The sequence below is a fragment of the Lissotriton helveticus genome, chromosome 2_2 (assembly GCF_964261635.1).
Source record: "Lissotriton helveticus chromosome 2_2, aLisHel1.1, whole genome shotgun sequence".
Taxonomy (NCBI): domain Eukaryota; kingdom Metazoa; phylum Chordata; class Amphibia; order Caudata; family Salamandridae; genus Lissotriton; species Lissotriton helveticus.
In genome coordinates this window covers 471,111,406-471,136,072 of record NC_136060.1, presented here as the reverse complement: position 1 = coordinate 471,136,072, position 24,667 = coordinate 471,111,406, and positions in this window count along the sequence as shown.

Below are 24,667 nucleotides of genomic sequence, written 5' to 3'. Positions count from 1 at the left end.
GTTCAGGGTCAGTTTTCAGTTTTTGGGTAAAGGGGTATTTTTAGGGTTCAGGGTCAGTTTTCAGTTTTTGGGTATTATTTTATTATATTTTATTACTATATATATATGTTTAATAAATATGAAATAAAAAAATATTTATTTAACTTTCATTAATTATTTAATTATTATAAGTTAATTTAAGTAATTTTAAGTATATTTTAGTAATTAATTATTAATATTAATTTAATTTAACACTGTTTTTAGTAAATACGATATTTTTTTACAACTATATTTTTGTAAACGATATTTTTAACTCGATATTTTTGTACTTACCTGTTTGTAGATAGAAACTCGATATTTTGACTGTCGATATTTTCTCAACGATATTTTTGATGGTCGATATTCTGTCCGTCGATATTCTTTCAGTGATCCTATACTTGCTGTTCAAGGTATGCACACACAAGTGCTGACAATACAGCTTTTGGTGGTTGTTTATTTTTTATTGTTGTACTGCCCGGGACATCAAAATAATGAGCTGGCAACCCTAATCATGAAACTGGAAGTTTGTTGTAAGATCAGCACATTTATTTCCTCCAGCCTGATCCCTGGTTAATGCCATAATAGCAATAGTTTAACATATCTGAAACCCAACGCTGTCGTCCATAGCATGCTGAGGTACTGCAAGTGTCCGGGAATGTAACCTGCATTCAGACAACTTACTCTTCATTCTCGCCCTTCACTTTCACGCTCACCCTGCACTCACAGCAATCACAATGCACTCACTGATCACCTTGCACTGACACAATTCACTCGATCACACTGCACTCACAGTGACCACTCTGCACTCACAATGCACTTGCGCTGTTCACCCTGTACCTCACCATGCAGTCACACAAGCACACTACTCACCCTGCACTCATGTGACACTTCACTCACCTGTCCTCCTTACTGCTCAATCTGCAATCTCACTCAAATAAGACCCACTCTGCACTTACATCCGCACACAAATTCATATGGTCACCTCATTCACCCTGCAGTCACTCCTCTTACCCTACTCTCACACTGTTGCAAGGCTCACCCCGCACTCACATGGTACTCCTGCCACCCACACAGCGCATAGGGTTAATGTGCCTGCTACAAAGAACGTGTACCATGCAGATCAAAGAACTGAATGTGAGTAAACAATGGGTAGTTCTATAAAAAAAAGAAATGTTTGCCGGAAAGGTGCTATAGAGAGATGAGGTGCATTGTTGGTGAGTGGTAGTGAGGAAATTCATGGAGGAGGAGAAATGGCGGAGGGGCGCCAAAACAGACCGTTCCACTGTGTACGACCAGTGCTAGGGCCATCCCTGGCTGGGAGTGTTCGCCTCCACCCGAAGTTTGGGTCTAGTTGCGCCCCTGTACACAAGAATGGGCATGTCATGCCCCATCAAGGTTTTCTTCCTAAATTACAAAAGGACACATTTACATGCACTGCAATCCAGCCTTTCAGGGGGCCACTTGATAGAGGCAGCTCTGTTTTTGCCCTAAAGGCCTGGAATAATTCCTAAACAGATTCTTGTAAATTCTGTTTTGTTTCATTTCTTTTTAATGTGATTGATGTGAGAGTCTATTACTATTTGCAGACAAATGTTTTTGTTTTATGCAACAACCATAAAAAAGTTTATTTTAGATCAAAAGGAGTCCTCACATATGAGAAATTGGAGGATATCACAGATATTATTCGCTGCAAAATTTGTGGGCTGCTGCTTTGTTACAACGGTGAAACACTCCTCACTATCTCTGAATATTAGATGTAAACACTTTTAGAATTTCGACCATAGTGCCTGTGCACTGTTAGTAGCCTGGCTAAAGATGGTATGTTAGAGCTGAAAGTGAATCATTTAATCTCAAAGCTCTTCCGAACAGGGGCCCCCAAAAGAGTATTGGCCCGAGGCACCCAAAATCCTTAACATGTCCCTGCCACCACAAAGTCTGTCAGACAACATTACTCTGAAGTAAAATAGCCAACATCATTCAATTATTATCAGTTCTATTTTTTTTAAACACAAGCCCGACGTGTCCTAAGCCCCCACTGCTTCAGGCAAGCACCTTATCGCACCACTAAGGAATTCTCAAATAGGTGTTCGTTCAGCGCCATCTCTGTGGACTTTCACCTTTGTCTTCAGATCCATAACTGGTTGTTGGGAAATTATCCCATTATAATGCTGCCTAAAACGTTTGTTAATGGTTTCTAGAGAAGAATTGTTTCTCGTGTACCAACTCTGAGCTAGGGGGTGCTCGAAAAATCGGATAACACTGTCTTCCTTACAGTCAATGTTTTGGCTGAAAATGTCTTGCCTTTCAGTTCGTCGTATTTTTGTGAGATTGGGTTCTCATCACTTGCGGTGCTAAAGACTGAGGGCCCGATGTAGGTAAAATAGATTTACCGATTTTTAATTACCGAATCATACCGATTCGGTAATTAAAAATCGGTAAATCTAAGGGGTTGAGATGTAGGAACATCCAGATGTTCCTGCTACCGAATCGGTAAAAATCTGTATTTACCGATTCGGTAAATACCGACCGGTAATGGCCCATTCATTCCTATGGGCTTTGAAGCCCATAGGAATGAATGGGGCATTACCGGTCGGTATTTACCGAATCGGTAAATACAGATTTTGACTAGGGTGCAGGGGGTGTCACTTTGACACCCTCTAGCACCCCCAAAAAAGATTCGGGGGCCATGTGGCAGGCATACCTGCCCTAAGGGCAGGTCTGCCTGTCATATGGCACAGGTGTGCATGCACACTTGTGCATGCACACCTGAATCGGTATTTTACCATCAAATATATTTGATGGTAAAATACAGAATCGGTAAGGGTTGTGGGACTCAGAAGAGTCCCACCTACATATCAAAAATACCGAATAGGTATAAATACCGATTCGGTATTTTACAGATTCGGTAAATTTACCGATCGGTAAATTTACCGAATCTGTAAAATTCTGGGCCCTACATACCAAATCTGATTTTGCGATCGGTAACGGCCGAAAATACCGATTTTCGGCCGTTACCGACCGACCTACATCTGGCCCCTAAGTGTCATTCAAGACTGGATGTGGAGCACATCCTGAGGATGGCAGTAGCAAAAATCCATCCACAGATTGACAGTCTATGTGGCTAAGAAACGTCACACACATCACATTTATTTTGGTGATATTATTAATCTGTCATCCTAGTAAAAACAATTTGCACACATTTTATCTTAGAAAATTGTGTTTGGAGCTGTGTAATAAGCCTTTGTCATTTCACCACACCCACTCACAAACCTGCAGTTTACCAAACACTCTTATAGTGTTGAACATTATTTGCCGGATATGGCCGTAATAAGCGTGTGGCAGTCGATTATGTAGTGTACCAGATTCCAGAAATTTTCATCAGGTGATGGGGGGGCCCAACATCTAAAAAAATTCAGCCGGGGGGGGCTCAACCTACAAAAGTTTGAAGACCTCTGATATAGAGGGTTACATCATCAGCATAAAAAGATATCACCAAGCTGCGTGCACTAAATCCTATTCTTCTAGCGGTTTGATGCTGTCGTACTCTTGCAGCCAACGGTTCCATAGCTATAGTATATAATAGCGGTGACAGCGGACAACCTTGTCTCGTACCCCTCGATATGCGGAAAGGACACAACACCATACCATTGACCCGTACACGGGCTTCAGGTGCTTTATACAGCAATTTTATTCGTTTAAGGAACAGAGGGCTGAAACCCATGCGCTGCATCACCAAAAATAAATATGACCACTCCAAGGAGTCAAACCCCTTAGTGGCATCTGGAAACATCGCCGCAGCCTGAACAGTAGGGTGTAAGTAATGTATGCCAGAGAACAGCGTACGCAGATTATGCGACGTCGACCTCCCCGGTATAAAACCTGATTGATCCGGGAGGGCAATCATCGGTAACAGTGGTTGGAGTCTGTTCGCCAACAGTTTGGCATAGACCTGGGCATCAACATTTATCAAAGAAAGAGGTCTATAAGAGTCTAGCTCAATTTCCGCCTTCTCAGGCTTCAACAATGTAATAATCATAGCTTCTCTCATTGATTGGGGCAGAGTATCTGTTTCTAACGCCTCCTCAAATACGGTTAGCAGTCTAGGAGCTAGCTCCTCAGCATACGCCTTGTAGAATGCAGTGGTCAGGCCATCAGGGTCTGGAGCCTTATTTAACGGTAAACTCTTAATCACTTGAACCACATCCTTTTTCGTTATGGGTAAATCCATGTACAATCTTTGATTGTCATTAAACCTAGGGCAATGGAGTCTAAAAATTCTGTCATGTTGCTTTCCTCCGCTATCCCAGCCGTCTTGTAAAGTACAGAGTAAAACTTCTTGAATGCCTGCAGTACTCCCTCCTGACCCCTCACAATGTCGCCCTCTACATCTTTAATTTCATGTACATATGCTGCCCCCGCTATTGGTCGTATCATGTTCGCCAGTGTACGCCCCAGTCGATCTCCCTCCCCATACCGTCGGGCCTCGGCATGTTTCCCAAGAAATGTAATCTCTCTGGCAGCTTCTTCATCAAATTCCAGCAGCTTAGTTTTAAGAAGGCCCGCTGTCCTACGATCCCCGCCACTACACATCTTCTTATCTAGTTCCTTAATCTCTTTTTCTAGTCCTGCCAGTGTCCCTCTAATAGCCTGTAGCACCCCTGCTTGTCTTGCAATACATTGCACTCTTATAACAGCCTTGAAGGCATCCCACAAGACAGCTGCAGTTTCCACTGTCCCCTAATTGTTCTCGAAGTATACTTCAATGTCCTTTCGAATATCTTCCTTGAATGCCTCATCTAACAGCACGTTTTGTGGTATCCGCCAGGTAAAAGCTCTGGATGGGGCACCTGGTATTGATAATCGGAGCAGAGCAGGTGCATGATCAGATAGTTATCGCGGCATATGGGCCACGTCCACCGTCCAGGTCACAACGTCTCTGGAGATTAACCAGAAATCCAACCAGGACCAGGCTTGGTGTTGAGTGGAACTACACGTTTACTCCCTCAGGCCTGGGTGCCTTTCTCTCCAGATGTCTAGGAGATCGCCATCCATCATTATGTCTTGCAGGGCCACACATGCCTGCGGATGTAACGATCCAGCAGTACCTTGTCTATCAGCCTCATCAGATATTACTGAATTAAAATCCCCCCCCCCAATCACAGTGTGGCACCCTATCCCTCTGATTTTGGACTATATTTGGCGGAAAAACTCTGGGGATTCCGTATTGGGGCCATATTTCGCAGAAAATGTCACTTCTACATACCCCAGGCTTCCATTCAATATAACAAAAAGTCCATCCAGGTCCATATATGAATATGCACATCTCCAATCCAACCCCCTTCTGATCAGAACAGCAACCCCCCTTTGCATAGTTCGAATATATTGCAGAATATACCTCCCCCCAACGGCTATTTTTAAGCTTCTGAGATGGCTGCACATTCAAATGCGTTTCCTGTAGGAAACAAATATCTATGGCGTGTCTTGCTAAATATGCATGAACTAGCCTCGCTTTCTGACCATCATTCAAACCTCCTACGTTCCATGTTCCAATATTCAAAGAATGTCCCGTAGACGTCATCCCAACACTACAATCTTACATTCTCGCTCTACCTGGTTGCAACCCGTAACCAGCTGCGCTACTGCGCTACGCATATTTACTGTAATTCGTGCCTTCAACAAAGAACTAACCCAAACCCAACCCCTCCCACCTCCCACACCATCCCCCCAATTAGGTTTTAGTATAACCCACCCATGCGCAATCATTATAAACGTCAAAAAGACCAAGGGGAACCTTCCCAGGGGGCGAGGGTAGACCGGCCTACTTCCCCACTTTCGCAGGGTGACCAGGGGTTACTGCCAGTGCCTACTACTTAGTCCATATATATTTAGCTTATATTTAACACATTTGGTACCGGGGGGTAGGAGAGCCCACCGGATTCTCAATAGCAAATTACAACATTTCCAGTTATCCATAAAGCAGCGTAATGTAACGAACTTAACAACTACACTTCAACAGCTGAACTTAGTATAGAGAGTTCAAGCGTAAACAGCATTATTACAGTAGCTCAGTCATTATCACTTAGCCTGCCAGCCTGAGATCCATCTGCAGCTCCTTTCTTCTTAGACCCCTTGCCTGCGACATGTTTGGCAAATTTAAGTGCAGATTTTGCGTCTGTGAAGTAGTGCGCTGTTCCATCATGGGACACCTTCAATTTCGCCGGATATAGCAAAGAGTATGGAATTTGTGCTTGCAATAATAGACGCTTGGCCGGTAGGAACTCTCTCCGAGCTGCCTGCACCAGCGGGGTAAAATCTGGATAAAAAGATATTGTTTTTCCTTGGTGCGTAACCTGTCCTTTCTCGCGTGCCAGTCGCAGAATGATGTCTTTATCCTGATAATTCAACAGCTTTACCAGTATGGGGTGCGGAGTACTCCCCACAGGTGGATTCGGACCCAATGTCCGGTGCGCTCTCTCCACAGTAAATACCGCAGATAGGTGTGGGTCAAATAGCTCATGCAACATGTCTGACATGTAGGTTTCCATTTTCGACATTGCTGTCGTCTCCGGTATTCCTGTGACACGTAGGTTGCTCCTCCAAGAGCGCGCTTCAAAGTCATCATTTTTTTCCCGTATGATCCCTAGCAGCTTGTCCATGTGGAGGAGTTGTTCCTTTGTTTCTGACTGGAATTCTTGAAATTCCACCTGTCTGTTTTCCAGGCCATCCAGCCTTGTTTCATGTACTGACACTTGTGTTTTCACTGCGTCCAATTGCTGCGTCAGCGTGTCCAATTTAGAGTCAATACTTTTCAATCTAGAGCGCATTTCCAGCAGGAGAGCCTTCACATCTTCATCACCCGCTCCAGACTGCATGTTCATATCTGCGCCACCCTGTGCACCTTCGCTCGTCTCGTTTTGCCTGGTAGAGGGCCTGGAATCAAACGTTATCTTTGGTTGTTTCAGATCTTGCTTGCCATAGTGCCCCCAGGTGGGCCTCGTGCTCCAAGTAATGTTACCAGGAATAGTACCCTATTTCATGTACTCCGTCTCTGCAAAAGGTCCTAGCATCACCCTCAAACACTGTCACCTGGCGCGGTCGTTCACAGCAAGTAGGCCAGTAGCGTTAGCAAGAGCATCTCCTCGTGCCCTGTATGGTGCACCCAAGTATAGCGGTTTGGCAGTGTATTGCGCAGTTCGTTAGTCTCGCCACATCCCCCAATGCTTTTTGCAGCGCGATTTGAGTGCCCCAGTGCTCATCCACTTACTTAATACCGCAGTGTCTCCCCTGAATGGCGTCGCAGGAGTACCGCGTCAGGTTAACCGATTCAGGAGGATCAGCTTGTAATTCCTGTCCCTCGGTCTCTCCAACCAGGTTGTTTGTTCCGCAAGCAACTAGTATTGGCTTGCCGCCGCGGAGGGCACTAGATTAGTAATGCTCAGCACACATTTCAGCCAGCACTCACGAGCGCAGAATATTGTGAGCGTATTTCGCCTAACATGGCTCAATTAAAGCGCTTCACACTCCACCTTTCGCAGCCTTGGTAGGGTCCTGCCAGAAATGCGGCGTCTCAGTGGTATGCCATCTTCATGTAGTCCCAAGCAAAGCCACCGGTTCCACCTTGTGCAGTACACCGTGGTTGGTCAGAGCCAATGCCCCCCGCAGCGCCTCTCCAGCTGCGACCAGCTCGGAGTCGTGAGTTTCTCTGGTGTGGCCTGTGCTTTCCCCCTCAGCTCACCGCTTAGTGTTCACTTTGAGGAGACAGATATCCCGTGCGCCGCCATTTGGACCGCATTCAGGCGTGCATGTATTTACACTTGATTCCCACCTTCTCAGGCAGTCCAAGAGCCGACCTACCGCCTCGTGTATGTGTCCGCCTCCTCCGATATATGCCGGTGGTATTTTGGCACAGCTCCCGTAGGTGTATGTCGATGGGGCCTCCGGTCCGACATACCTTCCCGGGCTCGATTTTGGTGTCAACGCCTCAGGCACCTCCTTTCCAGCCGCAGCTCCACACGGGCCGATTTCACTTCATGGCATGTATCCTCAATATCGTGCCGATTTTCTCCGTTGTTTCTCCTGTTTGTGCGCAGCTCTCTCCCCGTCGGCAGATATGTGTAGCACCACAGCGATGGTTTCAAAAACAGGATAAATGTAGGATTAAGTCTCCGGTCGGTGGAGCACGCTCAGAAGGCGGCCATCTCGCTGCTCGGCTAGCCATGCCCCCAAGAAGCCTATTATACATTGCTGGTTTTATATCTTATATGTTTTTAATCACTGGATGTATTCTTTTATGGCTGTAGGTAATCCGAATAAAGATTATTTGACTGGCTGACTGAACCAGCTTACCAGCCACTGAAGGTGATTCCACACCTCAAATCTGCCAGGGTAAGAGATAAAAGAACACATTTCTACCTTTTATGACAAGTTATACCACCAATGTAAGGCTACTATAATGCCGTACCAGGAGATGCTACAAAATGTAGGCCTGTTTTACCCGTTAGCAATGCAAACTAGCCCCACCCATCAAAGTGAATACTGCAGAATACAGGGCCAACCTAACTACCCTGGAAGGAGATGCAACATAACATAAGGAAATCTATCTGCAATCAGCATCAGAGCTGTACACCTGCGACCAGAGGCGATGGGGAGAAAATGTCACTTAACAAAACACAAGATTGAACAAAATTCAATTGGTCTCAGGCCATAATAGGAAGAAAAAGGTACCAAAAAGTAATAAACATGAACAGACTTCAAGTAGTAACATCTGTCAGTGAACAGTTAGCTTCAACAGCCATGAATTGTCTTTAAGCTTTAATAGGTATAAAGGATCCTTTAAGCTGGTTTAGGCATCACTGGGTCTCAAGCCGTAACAGTTGTCATTACGTCCAAGCTGTAACAAACCTAATAGACACCTAGCTGTAAGTAGCATCAGTGATTCCCAGACTGTAACAGGCATCAATGAGTCTCAAATTATAAGAAGTTACAATGGGATCCAAGCTGTAATAAAGCTTAAATGGGATCCATGCTTTACAGGCATAAATGGGATTCAAGGTGTATTAGACATCAGCGGGCCCGAGCTATATTATGCACTAGTGGGCCGCAGGCAGTATTAGGCATCAGGGACACTCAAGCGGCAACAGGCCGCAGTGGGACCTGAGCTGTAACCGGTCTCAGTCGGTCCAAACTGTAAAATGTATCAATGAGCAGCGAGCTGTAACCGGTCTCAGTGGGTCAAAACTGTAATATGTATCAATGGGCAGGGAGCTGTAACAGGTCTCAGTGGGTCAAAACTGTAATATGCATTAATGGGTAGGGAGCTGTAATAGGTCTAGGTGCTCAATGGGCCCGAAGCAGTAATACATATCAAAGGGCTACGAGCAATAACAAGCCGCAGTGGATGCCAAGATGCAATATGCGTCAATGGGTAGCAATCCGTAACAGGTCTGAGTGGGTCTCAAGCTGTAGCATGTATAAATGGGCAGAGAGCTGTAACAACTCAGTGGGTCCCGAGCTGTAACATGTATCAATGGGCAGAGAGCTGTACCAGGTCTCAGTGGGTACGAGGTTGAATTATGTATAGGCTTTCCTGTTTTCAGTTTCTGTTTTTGGTAAATTCTGGTGGTTTTTTTCCAGTGTTTTCAATATCTTAAAAAACAGTTGTTATCAGTGGTTACACATTTTAGCGCCACTAAAAACAACAGAAAAAGTGTTTTTCCGGTGTTTATGGAACGTTTTGCTTTTATTATTGCTTGCTTTCTGCTCTGAAAGAACATGGTATATAGACAGTCTACTTATAGTGTATATGAGGTCCAAATAGATTTTTGCAAATTAATCTTATTGTAGTACACCATACAATACTACTTCAGTGAGTCTTTGGGTCATGTGTGCTCGCTCTTTCCTTCCCATGTAAACTTCTGTGAAAAGGCCCTCTCAGCATTCTTAGCCCATTGGGCTGAGAACCATCAGCTAAGGGACACAGTTTGAATGACGCTTTCTTTGATGCCACATAAAGCACGAAATGATAAGTATTTGCGTTTTAGTCCCTGTGCATTAGAAACCAGTGCACCAGAATGGACTAAAAAGTAAATAGCATCCCTCATTAACTCTTAAGATTGTAAAGATGCTTTCAGCATACCATCTAACAAGTGGCAAGGATCTACTACAGGGAATCATTTCAGCTTGGGTATCAATTTTGACAGGTCAGCACACAACTTTTTTATATACGTAGGTGAATCACTGCAAATACAAACAATATCACTCCAATCTTTGTTGAACTTGGAAATAACCTTTTTTGCAGAGCATTACAAGTGACACTGCCTTCCATGTTTTCCAAAAGTCTGGTGTCATGTTTTCACCACTATCCCAGATGCTTGGTGATATATATACTTGTCACTATACCTTGCATTGAATGTTTAAAGCCTGAGGTGTTGGCAATTCACCTACTATCAATACTGACCCACTAGAAACTATGGTCTGATGTATTAAGGGTTTTAACCCCTTCTCTGTGGGTAAATGTGATGACACATATTAGGAAAGATTTTTATGAAACCAACCATTTTACCCATCGGTGAAAGAATCAAATGCAGCCAAAATATTAAATATGAGTTTGATATTTCCTGATTCTCTAAAGTTTATAAAATAATTAAACTAGACCTAAAACATGAAACTAAACCCTGCATCTTTAGACCAAAGGCCACAAAACTGAAAAAGTAAAAGGAAGAAGAAACAATATTTTAGTGTTATCCCTAAAGAACAAAACTCAAGCAGAATAATGTTAGCCAGTCTTTCTTACTGCTACTTGAATAACAAAGTTACATTGTATTGACCCATTCAGGAAGAAAAAAATGACTTTCACTCTCTTTTTCCTTTCTTTGAAGGGCATTTAGTTTGTGGTTGTCTAGGTGTTTTTTCAATGTTTATATGTTTTCACTGGTGAGGGCTATTTGTCTTTCAGTGGGGTTTTATCAGTTATTATAGGTTTAAACCTAAAACCCCACAGCCTAATTATGTATCAATGGGCAGCAAGCTGTAACAGGTCACAGTAGGTCCGAAGCTGGAACATGTATCAATGAACACCAAGATGTAATAGGACTCAGTGGGTCCGAAGCTGTAACAATTCGCAATGGATCCCAAGCTGTAATATGCATCAATGGGCAGTTAGCTGTAACAGGTGTCAGTGGATCCCAGGCTGCAACATGTATCAATAGACAATCAGGTGTATCTGGTCTCAGTAGGTCCCAAGCTGTAATATTTTCGAATGGGCAGCGAGCTGTAAAAGGTGTCCGTGGATCCCAAGCTGTAAAATATATCAATGGGCAGCAAAATCTAACAGGCTGCACAGGGTCCTAAGCTGTAATATATATTCTTGGGCGGTGAGCTGTAACTGGCCAGAATGGATCTCAAGCTGTAATACGTATCAATGAGCAGCGAGCTGTAACAGGCCTCGGTGGATCCCAGCCTGTAAAATGTATCAATAGACACCCAGATTTAACAGGTCTCAGTGGGTCCTAAGCTGCAATATATATGATGGGCAGTGAGCTGTAACAAGCCGCAAAGGGTACAAAGCTGTAATATTTATCAATGGGCAACCAGCTGTAACATGCCTCAGTTGGTCTGAAGCTGTAACGTATGAAAGAGCAGCGAGCTGTAACAGGTGTCAGTGGTTACAAAGCTTTGTTATGTATCAATGGGAAGTGAGCTGTAACGGGCCGCAGTGGGTATGAAACTGTAGTATGTATCAATAGGCAATGAGCTATAAAGAGATCTCAGTGGATAGCAAGCGGTAACAAGGATCAATTGGTAGCAAGCTGTAACAGTGAGTCACACGCTTTAATATGCTTCAATGGGCAGTGAGCTGTAACAGGCTGCAGTGGGTCTCAAGATGTAACATGTATCAATGGGCAGTGAACTGTGACAGGTCTCAGTGGGTTCCGAGAGGTAACATAACATGTGTATTTGTAAAGCACATGTTCACCCAGAGGTCTCTTGGCGCTAAATAACAGATGTTTATTTTTACCCAACTCAATCGTACTCATTTTATCGACCTCAGATGGATGAAAGGCTGAGTGGACGCACCAGGATTTGAACCTGTGACCATGAGGTCGAACACAGGCCCCTGAAGTGGATGCATTAGTCCACTGAGACACCAAGCTGTAATTGCCATTATTAGGCCCCAATCTGTGACACACTCTAATGCCTCATAGGCCTCATGCAGCTCTGGGCCTCAATCGGACTCAAGCAGTAATAGACATTAATGTGATTCAAGCTGTAACCGGTATCAATGAGTCTAAAGATGTAACAGGTAACAATCGCCTTCATTCTATAATATGCATCAATGGTCCTCAAGCTCTAATAGGCATTAATGGCCCCCAAACTAGAATAGGCATTAGTGAGTTTAAAATTGTACACTTAGTAATGTGTATGTGTGTGTAAGTAAAAGTTGATGTCAAAGGGCGTGTAATGTCACTTCCGCTATCCCTGGCATTTTGGGCAATTGACGTCCATGTATATCATATCAGTTGTTGTTTGGTAGCAGTTTGTGTTACACCAGTAAGGTATTTTATGTGTCTAGCTTAAGGTGTGATTCTGTGGTGAATGACTTCTAGAGTGAAACTCCTCCAGTTGTAGAAAAATAAAAAAAATGCCGGAGCAGGAAAGTTTTAGTAAACACCAATGCTTGAAGGATTTCAAGCATTACCCTATAGATTTGCTTGATTCCGGTATCAGCTAAATATAGTGCCTCTAGATTATGTTAAAGGCGCCTGCAACAGATGGATTCTCACCAAATACAGGGTTGTTTCCTCAATTGCATCGACATCAGCCTCACCAGCTGTGATATCAAGTTATTGCCTATTTCTGTTAAACATTTTTACCTAGTGAGAGTTTTTAGAAATAAGTTGTAAACCATACTGTGGACAGGTAATGTGTACTACTACTCCCTCGGCAACCAACACGAGTTCTGGATTTGTGGTAGGACTGAGAGATGTGAGGGTTGCCTGAAATGTGTGCATTTTTCTTTCAAAATAATGTTTATTTAGTACAACTATTGAACTGATGACACACGCTGAAAGACTTCTATGAACTCGAATATTGAAGTAGCGGCTGCTACCATTGTGAAGTGGTGCGACAGTAGGTCCCACGCTGTAACGTGTATCAATGGACAGCGAGCTGTAACAGGCCGCAGTGGGTACGAGGCTTTAATATGTTGAATGGGCAGCGAGCTCTAACTGTTCTCAGTGGACCCAAGCTGTAGTATGTAACAATGGGCAGTGAGCTGTAACAGGCCGCAGTGGGTACGCGGCTTTATTATGTTGAATGGGTAGCGAGCTCTAACTGTTCTCAGTGGGCCCAAGCTGTAGTATGTAAAAATGGGCAGCGAGCTGTAACAGACCACAGTGGGTCTCAAGATGTAACATATTTAGGTCCAACGCTGTAATATGTATCAATGGGCAGCGAGCTGTAACAAGCCACAGTGGGTCCCAAGCTGTCTATCAATGGGCAGCGAGCTGTGATAGGCTGCAGTAGGTCCCAAAGTGTAATTGACATTATTTGGCCCCACACTATGACACGCTCAACGGCCTCATAGGCCTCATGCAGCTCTGGGCATCAATCATCCCAAAGCAGTAATAGACATCAATGTGATTCAAGCTGTAATCAGCATCAACGGGTCTCAAGGTGTAACAGGCAACAATCGCCTTCATTCTATAATATGCATCAATGGTCCTCAAGCTCTAACAGGCATTAATGGCCCCCAAGCTAGAATAGGCATCAGTGAGTTTAAAATTGTAAAATGCATCAGTGGATTCTCAAGATGAGCTTCACAGTAGACCCTGTGCCTGGGCACGAGTTACTTGGTAAAATGACTGATTCCAGCTGGTTATGGCACCCCTGCAACATGCAACAATGAGCGTGTGCTCCCAGAATGGAGAAAGATGATGTGGACATAAAGTTACCAGGCCCTTTACTGCCATAAGATATCTATAATTCCAAAGACATTTTTTCTCCCATTTATCATCTTAATTGACCACGTGGGTAATTTGATCGGGGAGGAGGCATTGGGGTTGTGGGTGGGGGTGAAGCTCCACGGTTTACTGCCCAGTCCTGTTTTTACAGTTTCAGTCCTTGTAGTGCCGAGAAGCTCCTCCCAGGGATTGTCACCTCCATGGACAGGTGCAGGGCTCTCAAAATGTTTTTAACCTTATGAAATCAGTACCTTTCATTCCATGTCTCTCTGCTGCTCTCCTATTGACCACAGGGTCTTTCTTAGGTCCTTTTGTTCAGGTTCTTTTTCCTGATTCCTCAACTCAGAGACACATGAAATGTGTTACAAGGGTAATAAGGCACCTTGACAGCCAGAGCAGGCACTACACATGTCCCACCAGCAGGGCGTGTGTATTCTGCAGGCCTCCAGGCCTTCACTCCAGGGGCAGCAGTCACCGAACGTGCCAGGAAAGAGGGAACGTTTATTGTACCAAAATCACCCACAATTCACCATTGAGCTGAACATCATGGCCCTCGTTTAAGGGTCCCCTGGCACTGCCTTTGTGACCCCTGCCCTGAGAGGTGGCAACATCGGTGCCAGGAACACAGGGGCAGCTTGGTCTCCACTCTTTATTTTCTGTCAATTATTTATTCCACTAATGTGTAAGTGTGTGTGTGAGTAAAAGTGGATGTCAAAGGGCGTGTAATGTCACTTCCGCTATCCTTGGCATTATGGTGAATTGACATCCATGTATATCTGTTGTTGCTTCGTAGCAGTTTCTGTTACGCCAGTAAGGTATTTTATGTGTCTAGCTCAAGGTGTGCTTCTGTGGTGAATGTAGTCAAACCCCTACAGTTGTAGAAAAATACAAAAAATGCCCGAGCAGCAAAGTTTTAGTAAACATCAATGCTTGAAGTATTTCAAGCACTACCCTATAGATATACTTGTGTCCAGTATCATCTACATATAGCGCCTGCAACAGACGGTTGCTCATCAAACACCGGGTCAGTTCCTCACTTTACATCAGCCTCCCCAGCAGTGATATCAATTTATTGCATATTTCGGTTGAATGTTTTTACCTTGTGGGAGTCTTTAGAAATAAGTTATACACCTTATTGTGGAAATGAGAAAACATACACTAAGAATGAGAAAAGATATTCTGGACAAGAGAAAGTCCAAGAATCAACTTTAGAAAGAAGAAAAGGAATGACGAACATGGGAAGGCAATGAGATAAAAGAATAAAATTAAGACTAAAACAATAAGAAATACAAAGCCCATAGCAGAATTAAACAAGAAAGTTATGAAAGTAAGGAGAATGAAGTGAGATGTAGATGTTAAAACTGAGAAAAGAAAAAAGCTGGAAGGAAGCAGCTAGGAACAAGACACAGAACAGGAGAAAGAGATCAAAGACAGTGCACGCCCCTTTCATCCAAAACAGGTCAAATTAGCACAAGTTCATGGGTAAACTTGTGAGCAGTAGCACCACGCCAAGGTTTTGACCTTTGCTACTGAACATTCACACCATTCACTCCTTCATTCATACTACCTTGCTTCACATTAGACCCTCAGACATTTCGCACCCAGCTCCAGATAGGGGCGGTGCCCGAGTTCCTGGAGCTCAAGGCAAAATTGAATTTGCCTGAGGGAGAACCCCAGGAAATGCTATTAAAAGCTGTTTGGTACAACAACAAGGAACCTCATAAGGCCTTACCACACCTTATGGAAGCTCCGCCGCCACCTCAAAGTGCATTTCACTGGCGGTCTGCGAGGTGCTGCCTGGTTTCTCGCACTGAACGATCAAACAAGCAAATGGCAGAGGCCACGAGAAGCAGAACTGCCGCGGCTATCCTGCGAGTCTGATGTTAGCTCGGTGCCCCCAAGTCCCACATTCACTCCTCTTTCACACCATTCATAGCCCAGTCACACACTGTACCTACACTGCAGGCATCCCCGACTACGCCTCTATACACAGCTGAGAGGTGAATGATGTCATAAAGCCAGCCAGGGCCAGGGGTATGATGTAGTAGATGACATCACAAGGGATTGTTGGGAAATGCTGATACCACTGTAAGCAGCATGAAAGGACAGGAAGAAAGCAAGGAACAAGGCACAGAGCAGGAAGAAAAAGAAATCAGACAGTGCACCCCTTTCATCCAAAACAGGTCAAATTAGCACAAGTTCCTGGGTAAACTTGTGAGCAGTAGCACCACGCCAAGGTTTTGACCTTTGCTACTGGGCATTCACACCATTCACACCTTCATTCTACCGTGCTTTCCAAGAGACCCACAGGCATTCCGCACCCAGCTCCAGATAGGGGCGGTGCTGGAGTTCCTGGAGTTCAAGGCAAAATTAAATTCGCCTGCTAAGAGAACCCCAGGAATTGCTATTAAAAGCTGTTTACTCAACGACAAGGAACCTCATAAGGCCTTACCACACCTTATGGAATCTCCGCCCCCACCTCAAAATGCATCTCTCTGGCGGTCTGAGAGATGCTGACGGTGGTTGAATCAGACACGCAAATGGCAGAGGCTCGAGAAGCAGAACTGCCGCGGCCATCCTGTGAGTCTGATGGTAGCTCGGTGCCCCCAAGTCCCCCATTCACACCTCTTTCACACCATTCATAGCCCAGTCCACACACTGCACTCACACTGCAGGCATGCCCGACTACACCTCTATATATAGCTAAGAGGTGAATGATGTCATAAAGCTTGCCAGGGCCAGGGGTGTGATGTAGTACATGATGTCACAAACCTGCCAGGGTCAGGGGTGTGATGTAGTTGATGAGATCATAAGTGATCGATGGGAAATATTGATAACAATCAAGGCTGCCTGGAGGGACCAGTGATACATTATGTTGGTAGGTGTAGGCCCATCTGCCACAAAACATCACAGAACCAGAGGATTGAGGGAAGGAAGTCAGTTGCAATAATCTTATTATCACGGTTTCCTGTGTTCTCTTTATTGCATACAGACTGCTATTTTTAAGCTTCCTAGAAAGACAGAATGGGTCAGAGGATTTGTTTCAGAATTTGTCACTCTCTTGATTGTTCTACAGATGTTGTGGTCTCGATTGTCAATAATTCACAATAGTCATCTCCTTTCAATTTTGCTGCCAAAAAGAATGTCCTTCATACCCATGTTAACAGAATCTGTAAAGGCGATGGTGAGATAGGTCTTGTGTACTGCACAGGAATGCACAGCTTTTCATTCTGTTTCTTCCAATCTGCTCTGCCCACTTCACAGGTGTGATTCAGGTATTCAAATGTCAGTGTGGGATCTAAGGATTAGAAGACACCCTACATCTTTCTTCTGCACCAACTGGCAGAGCCTGGCAGCGGTCTTATGGCTGGGCTCTGAGCCTTTATCTGTGTGAAGACGGCCATAGACTACTTCTTGTGTGACTACGCACAGCTTCAAGAGCATTGCACACATTAATTAAATAGAAGGTAGTTCTGGATACCCTGGGGGGTCAAGGTGCCCAAAGAATCTATAGTCTTGGAATCTCCTGTTTTGTACTAAAAAAGTTAAGATATCACACATATCTGCGACTTAAACCTTAAAAAACATTTATGTTTTGTGCAAGAGGCATTCCGAATGCAGAATTTGCATTCCATACATAGCTCTTACGTTCCAAATTAGAACCGTTGTTTCAATCTACATTCTAAAGGAATTCTTTCAATTCCAAATTAGAACTCTCATTCCAACCTTAGAATGTCCTTTACAAAATAGAATTGTCAATCCTAGAAATCAAATTTCATTTGAGCAAGGCCTAGACATTACATCATGCCTTCATTGTCACACCACAAACACCTTCATTACAAGTTTGTAAATTCGATTTTTGCGCGGAAACTGGAGTTACTGATCTAAGGGATGTTGGGAAAAAAAGTAACACTACTGCACTCACTGGGTTACTCATGGACACATTTGGTCAGGTAAAACCTTGTGGAACTTGTCCATGGAAAACAGCTCTGTACTTCAGAAAAGTCTCGACAAAATCAGGGCAGAAAGGTGGACATCAGCGATAATTCTCCTTAGCTTGGAGGAAAATGCCAAGCTGTGCAATATTCTGCATCATAGAATGTTTAACGCTGCAGTGAAGTTATAGATTATAGTTATAGGTGTCCACACAGCACTGGTGTTGTGTTTCGATTTAGATATCTATATATAGATTTTCCTGAAACATTTCCTTATATAGGCACACTTCGCATTGCCCTTATATAGGCACAAGATCCCAGCCCTTATTTAGGAATTAGCCATGCTCTCCAAATATGGCATAGTCACCTACATCCGTCCACCTCAACGTCACAAATTCTTAGAAACCAGACCCTTAACTCATTGGGACTTTCCCTGGCCTAGGATTACTGATTTCTCCAAGAACTCATTTATTATGCATGAACGGCTATGCCATAAACGTTCATTCATGACGTCTTCCTCTGCCCGACTTTACGTCAATGCTAACATTCCAAGGCACCCACCAGGTATAAATATACTGAAAGGAAGACAACACCAGGTAATTGGAAGAGCTTCCTTTATTTTGGTCTAGTGAAGCAGTCGTTCCGGCTGCAACTGCCGCCAAAGTACATTCCAGTTCCAACCCCGGAATCAAGGTCGGAATGTCACGAGAATGCCCTCGCGACAAGTAAAAAGAGGAATCCCAACACATCCCCTCCTTTCACTGGAAACACTAAAACTTTCGTAAACCACCCCCTCCCAACACATTAGCAATGGCTAAAAACTGTACCACCCCCACCCATCACAAAAAAATACCAATACATCACAATGATAAGAATAACAACTAAAAGAAAAAGAAGAAGAAAGAACATAATCATGATATTTGACAGGAGGAGACCTAGTTCTTAAAAGACCCCGTCGAGAAACAACATTGTTATTCGGTACAGATATATCAGGACTGGCAGTTTCAGTCGGCAGAGTCGATCCAGAAGTGCTTACTCCAAATGTATTTTTCACAAACTCAACCTTTGACTCAGGCACTACTGAGATAACAGACTTGTTCCAAATGTTCCCATTCTCCAGTACAACAACATGATCTCTTACTTCCTTGACTCTGGCAGGAGCAGAAAGCCGAGAATAGCCCTTGAGCACAAGTATAGGTTTCTTGATCCTTACCCAGGCACCTTGACACACAGGGAATGTTCCGATGCTGTCAGATGCATACTTAGCCTGCGCTGCAGCTCTGACATCAGCCACCTTCCCTATTTTATGTACATTTACTTCTTTCCTTGACATCCAGTCCTTATTAAGCCTGGAACCCGCTACTCTACCTCTAAGCAAAGTAAAAGGAGATATACCTGTACTAGAATGGGGAGTAACCCTCATTGCCCACAGCATGTCAGAGATTACTTGCTTCCAGTGCAAACCATTAATAGAGGCCAAGTGTAATTGATCTTTTATTACTCGGTTCAGACGTTCAACTAAACCATTACGGCACCGGATGGTAAAGGGAAGTGAGAATATGTTTGATGCCATGCACTGTTAGAAAAGTCTGCATCTCAACAGACACCAACTGGGTACCGTTGTCTGTTACTAATTCCTCCGGGAATCCTTCCCGAAGAAAAACGTCTAAAATGTTCATAACTGTAGCAGAATTAATTACTTCCACAAATCTAACTTCTGGCCATTTTGACATATAGTCGATTAAAACTAAGGCATATTTGGGAGAACTGCCCAAACCGCTTTATGGACCGGCCACATCAAATGCTAACTTACACCAAGGTAATTCTTTGACTGAAATGGGAGTGATGGAAGAAAGACAAGTCACTTGGGTTTTGTCACTTAAAACACATGCCCCACAATCACAAACACAGTGTTCAATGGACCTATCAACACCAGGCCACCAAAAATCCTCTCTTACCCTCCGTTTCATAGCACGAATGCCCAGATGACCTTCATGAGCTAGATCCAAAACTATTTTGCGTAGGGATAAAGGAACAACCAGTAATCCACCCCTGCGCAAAATTCCATCCACTGGAGACAATTCATCACTGATCCTCCTAAATGAGACTAACTCAGAAGGAAGAACCGTATCATTGGGCCAGTCATGAGCTACATAATCTATGACTTTGCTCAATTCAACTTCCTCAGAGGTAGTAAGCTTCCAATCAGCCTCAGATAAAGCAGCTCCAGTATTGTCTACCGTGATGACAGCACACACCATTTCTAAATGATCACTTTCTGGTTCCAAAACATTCTGAGAAAGAAAACAATTAGCCACACGATTTTTTACACCAGCTACATACTCCAGGCGGTAGTTAAATTAATTGAGTCTGTACTGCCATTTAGCAATGGGAGGTGTAGCCCTACCACCACCCTTAGTGGTAAAAAGATCCACCAAAGGTTTGTGGTAGGCCCTAAGAACAAAATCATCACCCCACAAAAAATTCCGGAAATATTGCACACCCCACCATAGAGCTAATGCTTCTTTTTCAATTGTGGAATAGGTCCCTTCGGCACCACAGAGTGTTCTGGAAGCAAAAGCAATGATCTCCTCCCTATTATCAGATCTTTTCTGCATAAGAACAGCGCTAAGACCCACATTGCTGGCATCAGTGGTGACAATGCATCGATCGTTAATATTAAACAATTTGAGTGGACATGCTTGCACAATCGCCTCTTTCAACAATTTGAAATCATTAACACACTGGTCAGACCAATCGTATTTCAAATTCCTCTTAAGAAGGCTAAGCAGGCACACAGTTCTGTCAGAAAAGTTTGTTACAAATTTTGCATAGTACTGCACTAACCCCAGAAAAGAACGTAACTGGTCTTTATTCTGGGGTTCAGGTGCCTTTTGAATAGCATCAAGAAGCTTCATTTTAGGTTTAACTTTGTTTGCAGAAATGTGGTTGCCCAAGTAATCTATTCCATCTTTAAGAAATGTGCACTTATCCTTTCTTAATGTTAACCCACTGGATTTCACATTCTCTAACACCTGCTTGACTCTAGCATTGTGCTCCTGTACAGTCTTTCCGTGGATAAGAATGTCGTCCTGAAAGAATGCAACTCCCGCAGTGCTCTTAAACAGTTTTCCCATGAGGAGGAAGCCAAAGCCAACCTTAACAGCACACGTAAATAACGGAACGCACCATCAGGAGTCACAAATGACGTGAAAGTCTAGAATCCTTGCACAATTCAATTTGATGGTACGCAGAAGATATGTCAAGAGAAGTAAAACACTTGGCACCCCCCAAAGTTGACAACATCTCATTGATGTTAGGCAGGGGCTGGCCGTCTACCCATATACAAGAATTAAGATCGCGCAAGTCCACACACATTCTGAGCGATTTATCCGCCTTGCGCGCTAGAACTATGGAGACAACCATTCAGACCCCTTGATTGGTTCAATTACTCTCATAGTGCACAATTGCTCCAATTCAAGTTTCAGTTCCCCACGCATGCTTAACGGTACTCTACCTACCTTGTGTGCTATTGCTCTAGCACCTTCTTTTAGAACAATACGGTGTTGAAATCCTTTAAGCTTGCTCGCAATCTCCCAATAGCCCCTCCTCCTCATGACCTCCTCCTCAGTCTCCCTCACTACTACCCTCCACCAGTGACCCTCATGTCTCCGTATCTCCCACCCTCCCCCATGACCTCCTCCTTGAATTCACTAATTGCCACCCTCCACCAGTGCCCCTCAGCGCTCCGTAGACTCTCCCCCCCATGACCTCCTCCTCGGATTCCCTAATTGCCACCCTCCACCAGTGCCCCTCATCGCTCCATAGACTCTCCCCCCCATGACCTCCTCCTTGGATTCCCTAATTGCCACCCTCCACCAGTGCCCCTCATCGCTCCATAGACTCTCCCCCCCATGACCTTACTCCTTGGATTCCCTCACTGCCACCCTCCACCAGTGCCCCTCATCGCTCCACAGCCTCTCCCCCTCATCACCTCCTCCTCAGACTCCCTCACTACCACCCTCCAACAGTGCACTTAATCTCTCTGTAGCGCCCACATGACATACTCCTTGGATTCCCTCACTGCCACCCTCCACCAGTGCCCCTCACAGGACTTAAAGCATACCCCAGTGGTTGCGGAGTTGGCTTTACTGATTAAAATATATATCTGCCAAAACAAATTCTTTATAGCAACATAAGAGTAATGAAAGACAGGGTAAATTCTAACTATATTGCAACACCAAAAGAAATACGTTCTAATTATACCATTCAGGTTTTTATGCAGCTCTTTGATGTCAGTTCATAGGTCACTGTCCTATTTTAGGATTCTAACTTCTGTACTGCAAGTAACCCACTGAGCTATCCACATAAATACAGTTTATCTGCATTTAAAAATTAGGAACAGACAAAATATTGCTCTCCAGCAGGATTATTAATCACCAGAGTTATCTGGACATTTTAGTAGTTGTGTCTAGCATCCGTCATGATAACGATACAACGATATAAAATATACACAGCATACACAAAGTATGTGTCATGCTGGGCCCTCATAGATTAAAAAACAAAAACAAATATACACACATCTTCGAAGCATACATCTAGCTGGGCCTTTGCAGATTAAAAAAAAAAGAACGGAACAATAGCCACACATTCTCTTAACTGCTCCCTTCAAACTCTGTGGCACAGCCAGATCTCATAAACAGCTGAAGGGGTGAGGAAAGGTGAATCAACAAACTCCTTTTCTCCAGCGCTGAAATATCCGCGCAGTAGGACAGTGCGCACACATTACCCGGTGCCAAAGAGGATTTCTCCCCTTCGCCATGCCCCTGTACCTGCACAAGTGGACGGGGATGTTTGGCATTACAACGCATGCTTTTACCACGCATGCCTTTACAACGCAGTTTTTACCACGCATGCTGTTACAACGCATAGCGCTTAGGGGTGCTGGATAGTGAATAGTTTAATTTACTATTCCAACTCCAGTCCCCGTGGATAGTAGGGAAGGGTTTTGGATAGTAAATTAAATATATTCCCTATCCTAGAGCGCCCCCCAGCGCTATGCGTTGTAATGACATGCGTTGTAATAGTTGCATCGTAAAGGCACTGCGTGGTAAAAGTTGCATTGTAAAGGATGTTTCCCGTGGGCGGGGACACAACCCACCTTCCTAAAAGGAGATGCGTGATTGGGGGTGCCTGGCTCAATCACGCAACTCCTAGAAAAATAAGAAAAATAACATTCAGATGAACGTTTTAATTGCCGTGGCCATTTGCTGTTGCCCCCCTGACGTCAGGACCACCGTTCATGCTTGGGTGGTTCGGGCTCATGTTTGGGTGGGCCTGGCCCACCCGGCCCACCTGCTAGACCCGGGCCTGTTTACAGTGCCAGGGACCAGGCAAATACTTTAGCTTTCCTGCCATATATAAATGGTCAACATTCTGCAAATGACTGACTGCCAGTCAATCGACCTTTGCCCCCATACAGTGCCCTGGGGCCAAACGTGACCTTTAACTCACTCGCATGAGCTAAAATCAACAACAACCTAGTACTTATTAAATGTAAGTGCTGTGGTCACAGTGTTACCGTCGCATTCAGTAGTTTAGCAAGCTTTTTGCCTTCCATCAATATAAATGAACACTGGGACAGGTGGTCTGTTTCTGAGATCACAATATTTGTGATGTGCTCAAGCACAGGTTAGCATCATTAACGCTGCACAAAGAGGAATAATACAAGAAGGTAGTAGTGTTCCCAACATGGGAAAGGACCGCACATCAAAAAAGAAAGAGCAGGTATCTAGGAATAAAGTAAATGGCGTGATATGTAAACAGTAGCTGTGAGTACAGCGGGGTGACAAGTAGGCTGTAAGCACTCACTGCCCAGAAGTGCCGTAAGCAGATTGAAAGAACAATCTGCTGCAAAATTCACAAGAAAATCAGCTGATGCAGCACACCCATAGAAAATAGAGTGGGTCCTAAACACAACCAAATCTTCAAGGACCAATGTCACTGATGATTAAATAAGCAAATTCCAAGAGTCATTATACAATGCAAAGCATCCAAAGGTTCCAAAGGATGAGATGAACAGTCCACGAAGCTTCACTACTTCAGCTACTTTTAATATTCTTCCAAAACATATCCATACTAATATAATAAAGAGAGAGCCCAAACCTTTGAGGCGCGTAACCTCAGGAACCACAGCACCAATCACAACACCCAATACAGCGTTGGAAAGGGCAGTTGCAGCAGAAGGACATAGGCTATGCAGACGCCCACCATATACATTTAAAAGGTAATAGAACGGTGCCGGCAAAGTAGTCCTTTGTGGGCGTGTCTGCGTTGTGCTGTGGGCATGTGCTGGGGGCGTGACAAATGCTGGGGGCGTGTGGTACGTTCTGCCCTTCATTCCGTGTCTCATATCGTGTGCTAATCCCACCCTGCTCCCTTTAAATACCCCTGCACCCCATAATCATAACCCACCCTTACTCCTAAAAATACCCCAACACCCATAACACTAACCCATCTTAACCCTCTAAATATACCCTGTACCCCAAAACCCAAACCATCCCTAAAGCCTAAAAATACCCCTGTACCCCAAAACCCAAACCTAGCCCTGAACCCTATAAATACCCCTGTACCTCAAAACCAAAAACCTAACCCTGAACCCTAAAAATACCCCTGTACCCCAAAACCCACCCTACCCCTGAACCCTAAAATACCCCTGTACCCCAAAACCCAAACCTAGCCCTGAACCCTATA